Raw genomic sequence first — 12,300 nt, 5'->3', positions numbered from 1 at the left:
CAATCGGCCGGAAAGGGGAATGTAGGGGAACGCGTGGTAAAATGGAACTGGTTAAGAGGAACTATGATTATATCATTGGAAACATATTTTTTCCCAAACATGAATGCAGTTGTTCTTTCACTTCTCAGCGATCCATAATCGAAGTTGTCCGTTCCACAACGCTTGTACAAAATTTTCAATAATTTTCATTCAAAATCCTTCATTTCGAAAGAGCAAAAATATTTGTGATTTTCAGTCTTGTTGTTCGAAAATCATGTTGTTCTATGAAGGGTGCACAACAACATAAATACGAAACACGATAGTTAACTGTTTCAATCAACTGTCTGTCCGTCTTATCCAACGCTCCCCTACATTTATTCATTATTTCACCATAAGCGACAAAATCAGAAAGTGAGAATGGTTAAGTGTTGTTAAAGCAATATACTGTACCGAAGCATAATTGAAAGCTATTTTGTGTTTTGTCTTTGGACCGGGACGAAGTTGTGTTCGCTTTCCGTTGTAAAAATTGTATGATGAAATTTACCGGAACAATCTGCATTCATTGTAGAGAGCCAAATGCCCGTAAATTCTTTCATTGATTCATGAGTATACAGAAGAAGAAACACATCCTACTTCGGTCTCTGAGTTTTTGTATTGCAACTTCAGCCACCCCTTTGAAAATTGTAAGCTGAGTTAACGTTCTAACCGGAGCTCAATTCGAATAAAGATATAATAGGGTTTTCTAGGGTCGATTAGAAACTATGTGCAATAACAAATACAACGATTGCATTGGGAAATTCTAACGGTCTTTGCAAATTATCCGTATGTGAGTGCATTGATTCGTTTCGTGTAGTAGAAGCAAATCAGTGAAGCAACAATTACAACCACACAAGAGAGATCAAAGAGTTTACATATAATTTCTATATTAATCGGTCTTACGTAGGAATCACTCCAAGTGGAATACACAGCTCATACCGCCACATTGACGTAAGTGTGTAATTCTTCAAGTATTATTAAAACCAAAGGTTATTGGCTGTCCACGTAAACTTACTCGAAATGCCTAATGTCAAAAAATCAACTTTGTTCCGTTGGTGTGCGTTACTGGCGTGCCTACTCGCGTTGAGTCTGGAGGAGCTCGGCATTAAGAGGCGCATAATGAAATATGCACTCTCGATTGAGAGCATATACCGCTCCATTGTATGCTCAGGCATCCCAAACTGTAAATCCCCCTTGAAGTGTGAACGAGCCCGAAAAAAAATGCAACAAGCAGAATTTTTACCACTTGAATCGAACGCTGAGTAACGTTTGATAACTTCTTGGAGGGTATAAATGTCACTGAATAGCCTCAACAGAACTATAACGTATGTATACATTCGAAAAAGGAGTGATTTCGGATGATGTTGAAAAAAATACAAAAATAATTCAATGGACCACATTAATTGAGCTACAATAATGCCTCGACGCTCTCAATGCCTCAGTTGATTTGCAACATACATGGCGAAACAGTCAAGCAACTACGCTCGGTGTAGACAGGGAGGTCGGAGCAAGTGGCTAAACGGTGGAGGAGTATCAGGCCACAACGGACATTTTTATGCGGAACCATCAAACATATTCCTTGTAGGAATTGTTCTTTTTTTAGCATGAAAAAAATACTCATTTGTTTACTACAAAACAATATATTTCCTTTCTAATATTATATCTACATTTACTAACTACAAATAATACATTTATTGTAATTGTTCATTGACATTTTCAAGTCTCGAATAACTTGTGTGCTTGACGATACTTATATATAGTCTTTCTAAATTTAGATTGCATTCTATAATCTAATAAAATTTTCGAGCTGTTTAATGTTGTTAAATGTTAAATGTTTAATCTGATCTTTTGATCGAGTTAGGTGTACTGGTAAGTTTCTTCGGTTTTACAACAGATGGCGTAGCTTGATTATTATTCCAGTGAATCAAATTTCCAGACATTCGTAAGAAAGCTACTGTCATTGTGCGTCTTTTTCAGTATATGTCAAAAAGTTGAAGCGTAAACAACATAGATTTTTGGCACTTCGAATATGTCGAATTTCATACCAATGAGAATGTTTTTGGCGTGGAGTGTTATTTCATTACATCAATATGAAGAAAAAAGCTGCGGAAAGTCATCGCATTTTGGTGGAAGTTTATGGTGACCATGCTCTAACTGAGCGAACGTGTCAGACGTGATTTGCGCGGTTTAAAAGTGGTAATTTTGACTTGAAAGACGAAGAACGTTCCGGACCGCCAAAAAAGTTTGAAGATGAAGAATTGGAGGCTTTTCTCGATCATGATCCGTCACAAACGTAACAAGAACTTGCAGATAAACTTGGAGTAGTTCAGGAAACCATATCCGATCGTTTAAAACAATGGGAATGATCTGAAAGATAGGACATTGGGTGCAGTATGAATTGAAGCCACGAGACGTCGAACGCTGTTTTTTCACGTGCGAACAACTGCTCTAACGGCATAAAAGAAAAGGTTTTTTGCATCGAATCGTTACTGGCGATGAAAAGTGGGTCAATTACGCCAATCCTAAACGTCGGGCAACGTATGGATACCCCGGCCATTCATCAACATCGATGGCAACATTGTACACCTTCTCAAGGAAGAGTTAAAACATGCTTACCTATGAAGGAGTGACTTTGCTCTTCTAGTGACAGACAGTGGTGCGAGGTGACGACAGCGATTCAACGTACGAGCTAGCAGAGAACGGACGTTTTTCGACAGCACGGAACCCATACGACGAAACGATATCCGGAGGCCCTTGGAACAGATTCTACACGCTGAATATTCAAGGCCAGAAGCTTATGATGTCTATTTGGTGGGACCTGTGCTGCAAAATAACTTTATCTTTGCTCGTACACCCAGTACTATGAGCTGCTAAAACCGAATGAAACTATTACGGGGGACCTCTACCGACGACAATTGATTTGTTTGAGCCGTGCACTGAAGGAATACGAGCAAAGACACGATAAAGTTATTTTGCAGCACGACTATGCTCGACCGCATGTCGCGAAACCGGCCAAAACATACTTGGAAACGCTAAAATGGGAGGTCCCATCCCACCTGCCGTATTCTCCAGACATTGCTTCGTTCGATTACTTCCTTTTTCGATATAATTTGGCCTGGTTGACCAGCACTTCTCCAATTTTGATGAAGTCAAAAATTGGATCGATTCGTGGTTAGCCGATTTTTGAGAAAGAAAAACGATCAAACTTACCGGTATTCCTATTATAATTGCGATTATCATGTCGTTGCTGAGCCGAATTCGATACTTATTCCTTGTTTGATTATATTCAGAAAAAAATAATTCGACGGTTGCCGAGGATTGAGGCATAGTGAGAACGATAGAAACAAGCCATCGAAGCGCAGAAAATGCGAGCGTACCATCAATTCTTTTTAGGCATCCAATTCTTGTCCACCAATTCGTTTTCTGAAACTGTGGTTTTCATCCGGAGCAATTTCACTTTTAAGGTATGGAATTCGTTCTTGTGAATTCCCATCTTAGGATCTTGAAAACGCTTCTAATACAACGCTGGAAGAGATAGCAGGACAACAACAGAATCATGCATGAAGCACAAATATGTGCAAAATGTTTTGATTTAATTTATACCAAGAAATGTGACTCTAGACATTTCGAGTAATAATACCGAGCGAAAAAAGTAAAGGCGGAATTCCATTTAGTCAACATGCTACAAGTCAATGGTTCTTGCTTATTGCAGTGTCTCTTTTTACGACATAATTGGCCTTGTCGAGCAATGTTGACCTTATTCAATGGGTTGCGGATCAGTGCGGCGTGTGTAGCACAATATGTATGGGAAATGGGAGTAAGACGGACATGTTAAGAAGAACTTCAAGTGTATCTTTGGAAACTCATGTTTTCCAAACCATAAAAGCAGTTTCTTACAGTTCAATATACTGGTTTTCGAAATAATTGGCCAAATGTTTCATGAAAATGTGTTTTTCCATGTTTTTACTGAAATTAACAAGCCGAAAAGTAGAAAATATTTATCGATGCGGGTATAATAGACATGTAGTGGGGGGGAATATGGACAGGTTAATAATATACGATGCGTAGAAGTTTATCGCTCGCGAGAGGAATAATTTCGCTCTCTCTCTCTCAGTGTTTGTGTGTCCAGTAACTGAGAACAAAAAGAGGAAGCAATATAGAGTGGTGTGGAATATTTTTTCCTTCACTTTCCATCATGCATTGGATGTGATTATGAATGTGACCAGTCTTCCGAAAAACACTTACACATGTCCACGCGATGTGAAAATTCCATGTTTTTGTTTGAATTCGAACATGATTCTCGCTAGTGTAGAGTGTCTATCCCCAACACGAACAATGATACACAAACATAGACATGTGAAAACAAACACGATGTTTATAATTCAAGAATATCATGTACAAACATATCACCCGATGTCGCAGTATTCATTGCTTTCGTTTCGTTTCTTTTCATACACGGAAATAAATTATTCATCCCAAAACATTTCTTCGTAGAATACTTTTTCACAGAAACGAACTTGAAATTTAGTTCGCATTTCAAAAATTGCACGAACTAAGAGGCTATAAGTTCATGCACCAAAATATATATTTTTATTAAGGCTCATATGGCGTCAGCCTAACGGGGCCGGGAGTTCAATATTTTGACAATGTTTGCTTACAACTATGTTAGTAATATGTAACCGATGTGCTCCCGTGGCCGAGTGGTTAGCGTCATAACTAACATGCCGGGTGTTCGGGTTCGATTCCCGTTCTGGTCGGGGGAATTTTTCGCCAAAGAAATTTCCTCCGACTTGCACTGTGATTACGCGTATTCTAGAGCTTGCCACTCAGAATGCATTCAAGGCGTGTTATTTGGCATAGAAATCTCAACTAAGTACTAATAAAAAATGACGCAAGTAATACTACGTTGAGACGGCGAAGTTCCTCTAGGAACGTTAGTGCCATTGAAGAAGAAAAAGAACCGATTACTCGCGGTTGGCTCGAGGTTAGTATTACAAGTGTTCTCATAATTGGGATGTTGCAGTCTTCAGTGCTCTGTACGTGTGCCCGACATGGGATACTTCCTATTGGGATGCAGCTGACCGTTAATCAGCAACGCCCCCCTAGTCTGCATCCCATATCTAGCGTAGTGCGTCTTTCTCGACTCGAGGAATCCAGGATAGAATGATCACTAGCCGGCGCAATCATCAGCTCGTGTAGAGTTGTCATGAGCGGTACAACCTTTGGCTCTTGTTGAATCATGCACTGCACAACCTTCGGCCCGTGTATCTGTAAAGAGTGTGTGTATGTATTGCCGCGACTAAGTAAAAGTTTATAGATCGTTCATGCACATTTTGCAAGTCTGATTAAATAATCCTTGGTTTCGTTCAAAGAAAACATTCTCTGAATAGAAAGAAGCTTTCTATTTTTTTTGCGTGCATGTTGGCAATTAAAGTCTGGGGAGCCGACTGCATAGCGGGCGACGTCGTACAAATGCTGACCAAAAAAATAAATACCCAAAAATTTGTTTTAGATGCAACCTTCAGCGGCACACAACAGCAGAGAAATTTCAGCGGCTAAAACACACCATTAATTTCTCGATGTTATCACAAACTGAATGAAGGAAAAAACTAAAAGCTACACTTACACTGCACTACATATGCTATGTGTGCATGCGATTGCATCATCCTTTCTTCTCCTCTTCTCCGCTCGTTATATAGCTCGGGTCGCGATCGTCGCGAACAAGCAGTATTGGCCATTTGTATTCAAAGATCCAGCCAAAATTGTTGCTCCCGTGGTCGAGTGGTTAGCGTCACGCCTAACATGTCACTGCTGAATAATTCAATTTTAGTACTTGTTCAAATAGCTAATAATAGCGAATGTTACATGAATTCAATATATAAATTGATGCGTGCACTAAATAATGATATCAAATGTGAAAAACTCTCATATCAATCGATGTTTATTTTGTTCAGAACAGAAAAAGAGGTTTATTTTATTTGCCCAATATTTTTGATGAAGCACCCATTGTCATAAAAGGAAAGCATTTTTTCCATGTCAACATACCAACACACCACGCGTTGAGTGGTGGTGGTGTGGTGTCCGATTCGCTTCTTCTACTCTACGCACTGCCGGTGCTTGGGGTGAAAATGCAAGAGAAACTGTACACCATGTTCGAACATCATGTGAAACATTGGGATTAAACATCGTATGTCCAAACATACCATGAATACAAACATGTCACATTTTCTAACATAGGTACGAAAAAATCATGTTTGTACTCAAACACAAAACTGTGAACAGCATATAACCATCAGCGAATTCAATTTCAACCACTCAAAATGCTTAATATCGAAGCCGCAAAAATTACATCCACACATCATGTTTGATTTTCGGTTTTTGTTTCCCTCTTTCACTTTTGATCAGTATTCATTTTCATAGGATGGTTTAAATATTATAGATTAGCATGTATAAGGGGTTTCAACAGAAATTTGAAATTCATAATGCAACTATACAAATCAACCACCTGTCCATTATACCCCCACCGTCCATCTTACCCACGGTTCCCCTACAATAATATTGAAGCAACTATGTCATTTGTTGACGATTACCACAATAATGGAACAACAAAATATTTGATCATAAAAACAATAACATCAGAACAGATATGTTGGAGCAGTGAGCGTTTGCCGCAAAATAAAATCCATTTCTGACCTCAATTCTCTGCTCGCTCCGATGAAATTGGTTCCCTGGTCACTAAAAATCTCTTGCGGTGCGCCCCGATACGCGATCGTCGCCGTATCGTGTTCTTGCATGAATCTGTCGTTAAACTCGCTACTGGCTCCAGAGGTACTGCTTCTATGGTGAGGCAAGTGAACAGTGCCATCCACCTTTCCACCTTCTTCCTATTTTAATAAGATAGGGACCAAAATAGTCGATTCCGGGACATGTGAAGTGTCTAATGAACGGCATGGGCCTGGAACCGCCTTGACGACTCGGCATCATTGACGGCGTTTGGATGCCTTCCGTACTTCAATTCTCAATCGACTCCATCTGGGCAGTTGCAGGTCCTGCTCTCTACTCGCTAGCTCCAGGTTTTGTTTTAGGATCACCATCTCATCATGAAATTCATCGTTTTGTACCTGCTTCCTCGCAGTTCTCTCTGCTGCTTGTAGTTCGCCGCTTGTTAACATATTTTCGCTATCAATCTTCTAATTTCCCCAGAGGAAACGATAATCGCGCTTCATTGTTCATAAAAGTCTCTCCCATCTGAAGAAACGACTAAAATCATCAAGTGGCTAGATGTTGGTGAACATGAATAACTCGTAGTTTTTCTGTTGGTTGGCTGATTAGTTCGTTTGCGGTCAGGATGCTTCTTCCTTGTAGAGTAACTTCAGTCCTTTAAACTAGCGACCTTGAAGTGAAAGATCTGGAATCTTGGTTCACTTTATGCCTTCATCAGCCACATTTAATCGGGTTGAAACCAAGCGCCATTCTTTTTCATCTGACTCTGTTAAGATTTCATTGATACAAACGCTACAAACCGTCGATATCGTCTTTGATCGGATCCAGTCCACGAAAGTATAATACTGGAGTCACTCCAAAATATACGACGTTGTACCGTAAAGCTGTGATGTTCCACTACCGTTTTGGCCAGTCTGACACCCAGTACTATGGTCTGAAGCTCCAGTCGGGGTATCGATAGAGCTTAGACTTCGCTGCGACTAAAGCAACACGGACAACCCCCCGGTCAATTATACGAAAATAGGTGACTGCCGTATATGCTAACTCGCTAGCGTCTACAAAGACGTGTATCGTAACTACTGTGTGGATTATAAGCTGAGAAGTAGCACTATGACATTTTGATTTCATAAAGACCTTTGAGTGAATCTGTCCATCGCTTCCACTTGCCCCATATATTTTCCGGAATACAATCATCCCAGCCTATTTTCTGTCGCCACAACTCTTGAACGAGCATCTTTCCGTGAATAGTTACAGAGGCAATCAATCTGGCTTTTGATTATAGCATTCGCTGCATCCAGATACTCCTCTCTATGTTCTTCAGCATTCGAATTCTTGATGTTTTGCGCAGAACACGACGAACAAGTTGACCACAATATTGCCACATCCATCACATACGATTCAATAGGTTTTGTCGGATCTTCACAGAAAGAACTGGAATTACCGGTCTTGTTGGCGAATGTACAGTTGGTGGAACATTTCCTTTATGTCGCCCATTATCGCCACTTGCCGAAATCTGCCGTGAGCGAAGCTGTTAGCTCCGGACACTTAATTAACTTCGAATTTAGAGACACTCCATTGACTTTTGCCGCTGCAACCGAGGTCACTCTCACTTTCTCTGGATTTCTTGAATTCAGAGCCACAGGGTCAAACTGCTTCAATTCGTCTATCGTTGCTTTATGCGCGTATTCCTTTATTTCATACTGGCGAAATTACCCACGAACCTTTTCGTACCAATTAATAATTTTACTCAACTTACTAAACTAATCTTTTAACTGCTGCTGGTAGACTTTAGTTTTCAACCAGTTCAAACCAGTTCAAAAACCCATTCGGGGTGGTTTTGACCAAGCTGCGGCATGTTGTAGTGTGTATCTCGTTCTACGCAGAGGATACTGCTCGTTTAAACTCTTCAAATCACTCATACTGCTTGTAAGCTGCATCTACTATTCTTACGATCACTCCTCATACGTTCTTAATAGGAGTTTGATCTGGTAAACAAGCTGACCAGTCCAGAATCTGAAGCCTGTATTCAATAAACCATGCCTTGACTTTCCGCATGATATGAATTGATGCCAAATTACCCAATTATCACGGTGTTTTTAATGCAAAAAACAGAAGTAAATGAATCTGATGTACTTCATAGTACTTCTGACTGTACATTGGTGTTGATGAAAATTATCTGAACCAGGCCGTTTTGAAAATATTTTCCTCAAGTCATCAAACTGTCGCCTGCAAAGTTACGAGTTTAAAAATTACATGACACGTTCCGTAAGTCCTTCCAGTATGAAGAAATTCTATTCAAGTTGGATTTTTTTATCAGAGAAGTTCTCCTGAAATAGTGAAACCCTTGGCATTAGCTTCCACATTAGTTTTTGGACCCGCATCTTTGGAGATGAGATTTTTATGGTTTAAGGTAAATATTTTCAAAAAGGCTTGGTTAAGACAGCTTTTCATCAACACAAATGCACAGTAAGGAGTGCAATGAAGTACTTCAGAATCATTGACATCTTTTTTGAATCAAAAACATCTCGATAAGTGGGTAATTTGGCATCAATTCATAAAATCCGCAAAGTCATGGCATGGTTTAATGAATAGGGGCCTCAGATTCAGGACTGGTCAGCTTGTTTACCAGATCAAAAACCTATCAAGAACGTATGATCGTTCGTGATCGTTCGAATAGTAGATGAAGCTTACAAGCGGGATGGGCTATTTGAAGAGCTTAAACGAGCAGTATCCTCTGTGTAGAACGAAATACACACTACAACATGGCGCAGCTTGGTCGAAACCTCCTCGAATGGGTTATTTGAACTGATTGAGAATTAAAGATGACCTATGAATTATAAACTTTTTAATGTTTCCCGCCTGAACACAACAGTAATGTTCAAATGGTCAGTCGTTCAAATACGTGAATTTGGATATCGGGCCTATATTTCAACAAAAAGAGAAATGTTTCATTTTTCAGCATGTATAGATTGTTCAAGCTTTGGTCAAATATACAGGGTTTTCCATTTCGGGCTTCCGAAAGTATACAGCCCTGCGCTGTCAATCGTTTGACATACCTGTCAACCAAAGCGTCATATCGTTAGTTGAATGTCTGCCATTTTACAATATGGATCGTTTTAGCATCGCACAACGTGTTAATTTTGTTAAATTATACTATAAAAATGATGAAAAACCGGCAAATGTCTTTCGAGCATTACGGACGGATTTTGGTCGTCATGGACGGCTTACAGAGCACACAATCGCTAATGTAGTGCGTAAATTCGAACAAACTGGATCCGTAGCGGATATTGTGAAACCTGTGCATCATCGTAATGTGCGTTCGGCCGAAAATATTGCTGCTGTTGCTGCCAGTGTGGAGGATGACCCGAATGTTTCGATTCCACGGCGTGCTCAGCAATTGGGCTTGTCAAACACATCATTGTGGCGAATTTTGCATTTGGACTTGCACCTACATCCATATAAAGTCCAACTGGTACAAAAATTAGAGCGTGGTGACCATGGAATGCGTCGGGCATACGTCGATTGGGTGAACGAACAACAGCAGCAAAATGAGGCACATTTCGAGCTCGGTGGCTATGTGAACACCCAGAATTTCCGTATATGGGGCTCAGAAAATCCACATTGTTGAGAGGCCATTGCATCCGCCAAAAGTCACTGTTTGGTGCGCATTATGGTCTGGTGGAGTCATCGGGCCGTATTTCTTTGAAAATGAGGACGGCGAGACGGTAACTGTGAATGGTGAGCGCTATGGCCGCATGTTAACCGATTTTTTTTGCCACAAATTGATGATATGGATACGGATGACATGTGGTTTCAGCAGGACGGCACCACGTGCCACACAACACAACCGAACATGGCCATATTGCGAACGAAATTTGAGCGACGCATAATTTCGCGTTTTGGTGATGCCAATTGGCCGTCCAGATCATGCGATTTGAACCCGCTAGACTTTTTTTTTGTGCGGTTATGCGAAAGACCGAAAATTGAAGCTTTGCTCACTGAAGATAAAATGCAATCTACGACAATCATCAATTCGTTACTGACAATTTTACCGCCTACATGGCTCGTCAGTTGTCAATGATATTGATGAAAAAGTGCAGCTCTGCATACGATCCTTTAGCAATGTTTGCCCGGTTAATTTTTGTTTTGAAATACAATACCGTGCCACAATATTTCTAGCATGCTACACTTTTTCTGAGTGGTTGTTTCTGTTGCAGTCCTTTTCAGCGGCGTTTCATTCCGGGAACCGTATACTTCTGACATCCCACCGCTGCCAGACGAAGGAATGTTATCGTTATCGTTACTGACGATTCTGCGATCTTTTTGAGGGCCGAGTGATTTGCACGCTAGTGTCGAAACTGTAGAACGGTCTAAATGCTAAATGCTAAATGTTACATCAATCTCTACTTCTAAATGCTAAATGTTACATCAATCTCTATACTCGGAAATATATGCGAAAATTGAGCGAAAACTCAGACAGTTATTTCCCCTCACAATAAGAGTCCGCGCCTAATCTCAGCGTCGAAACCGGATATATGTCCAGAATATGGACATAGAATGGTCATCCGAAGCTCGTTACCTAGGTCTCATCCTGGACAACAAGTTATCATTCTGGCCCCACATCGTCGAAAGATGTTTAAAGAGTACGATACTTCTCAAAGTTTTACCCCATCTACAATCTCTACAAACAGATAGTTGTACCGATGTTAGAGTACGCCTTACCTATGTGGCAGGGTTGCGCAAAGAGCCAAGTCAAAAAACACCAAATATTCAAAAAAAAATCCTGAGGATGGTTTTGAACAAACCACGATACACCCAAACTACTGAGCTTCATCTCTTAGCAAGTTTTGATCCTATCGTGAATAGAATTGTAATGCACACGGATAGAATCGGAAGTAAAGCCTTGGTTTCCGAATCCGAAATTATAAGACGGTTACACATAGAATAACAAATCTTGTTTGATTTTTTTTTTCGCGTAGAATAACAAATTTTCAGGTTGTAAGAATTAGGTTTAATTAATTAAACATTTTTGAGCGTGTGCTACCAAGGCAGAAATGTATAAAACCGCTCTAGGATGAATCAAAACCAACAGGGGAAAAAAAACTAAAGCAAAAAACTTCATGTATCAATGTTTAACCAATTAAATTGTAAACCATTGTAACAAACAAAAGAATAGTAATAAAAACAAAATTTAATCAAAATAAAATGGGTGGGTTATATCTATGATATAACCGAAAGGTTGACGTGGGACTACTTTAGCTTAGCAATCATTGGTTTGTATTGAATAAATTTTTAATTGAATGAAACAATTTCCGAATTCAATTGAATTCCTTTGTGAGTAAAAAGATTGTATAATACCATTAAGGTCAATTCATGCATTATGATAGATTATGTTCTTCGTTACAAGTAAATTTAATGACAGTCCTTTTACGTTTGGTATGATGCCTAAGGCAAACTATGTGAACGGAAGAATAATCAAACGTCATCTAATTCAGCCTCCTCAGATCAAGACATCTTGGATTTGAAGTCTGTGTTAGGCAAAAACATTTCAGTCCGAAAAAA

The sequence above is a fragment of the Toxorhynchites rutilus genome, chromosome 1 (genome assembly GCF_029784135.1).
Source record: "Toxorhynchites rutilus septentrionalis strain SRP chromosome 1, ASM2978413v1, whole genome shotgun sequence".
Lineage (NCBI taxonomy): Eukaryota > Metazoa > Arthropoda > Insecta > Diptera > Culicidae > Toxorhynchites > Toxorhynchites rutilus.
Note: the sequence above shows the minus strand (reverse complement) of the source record.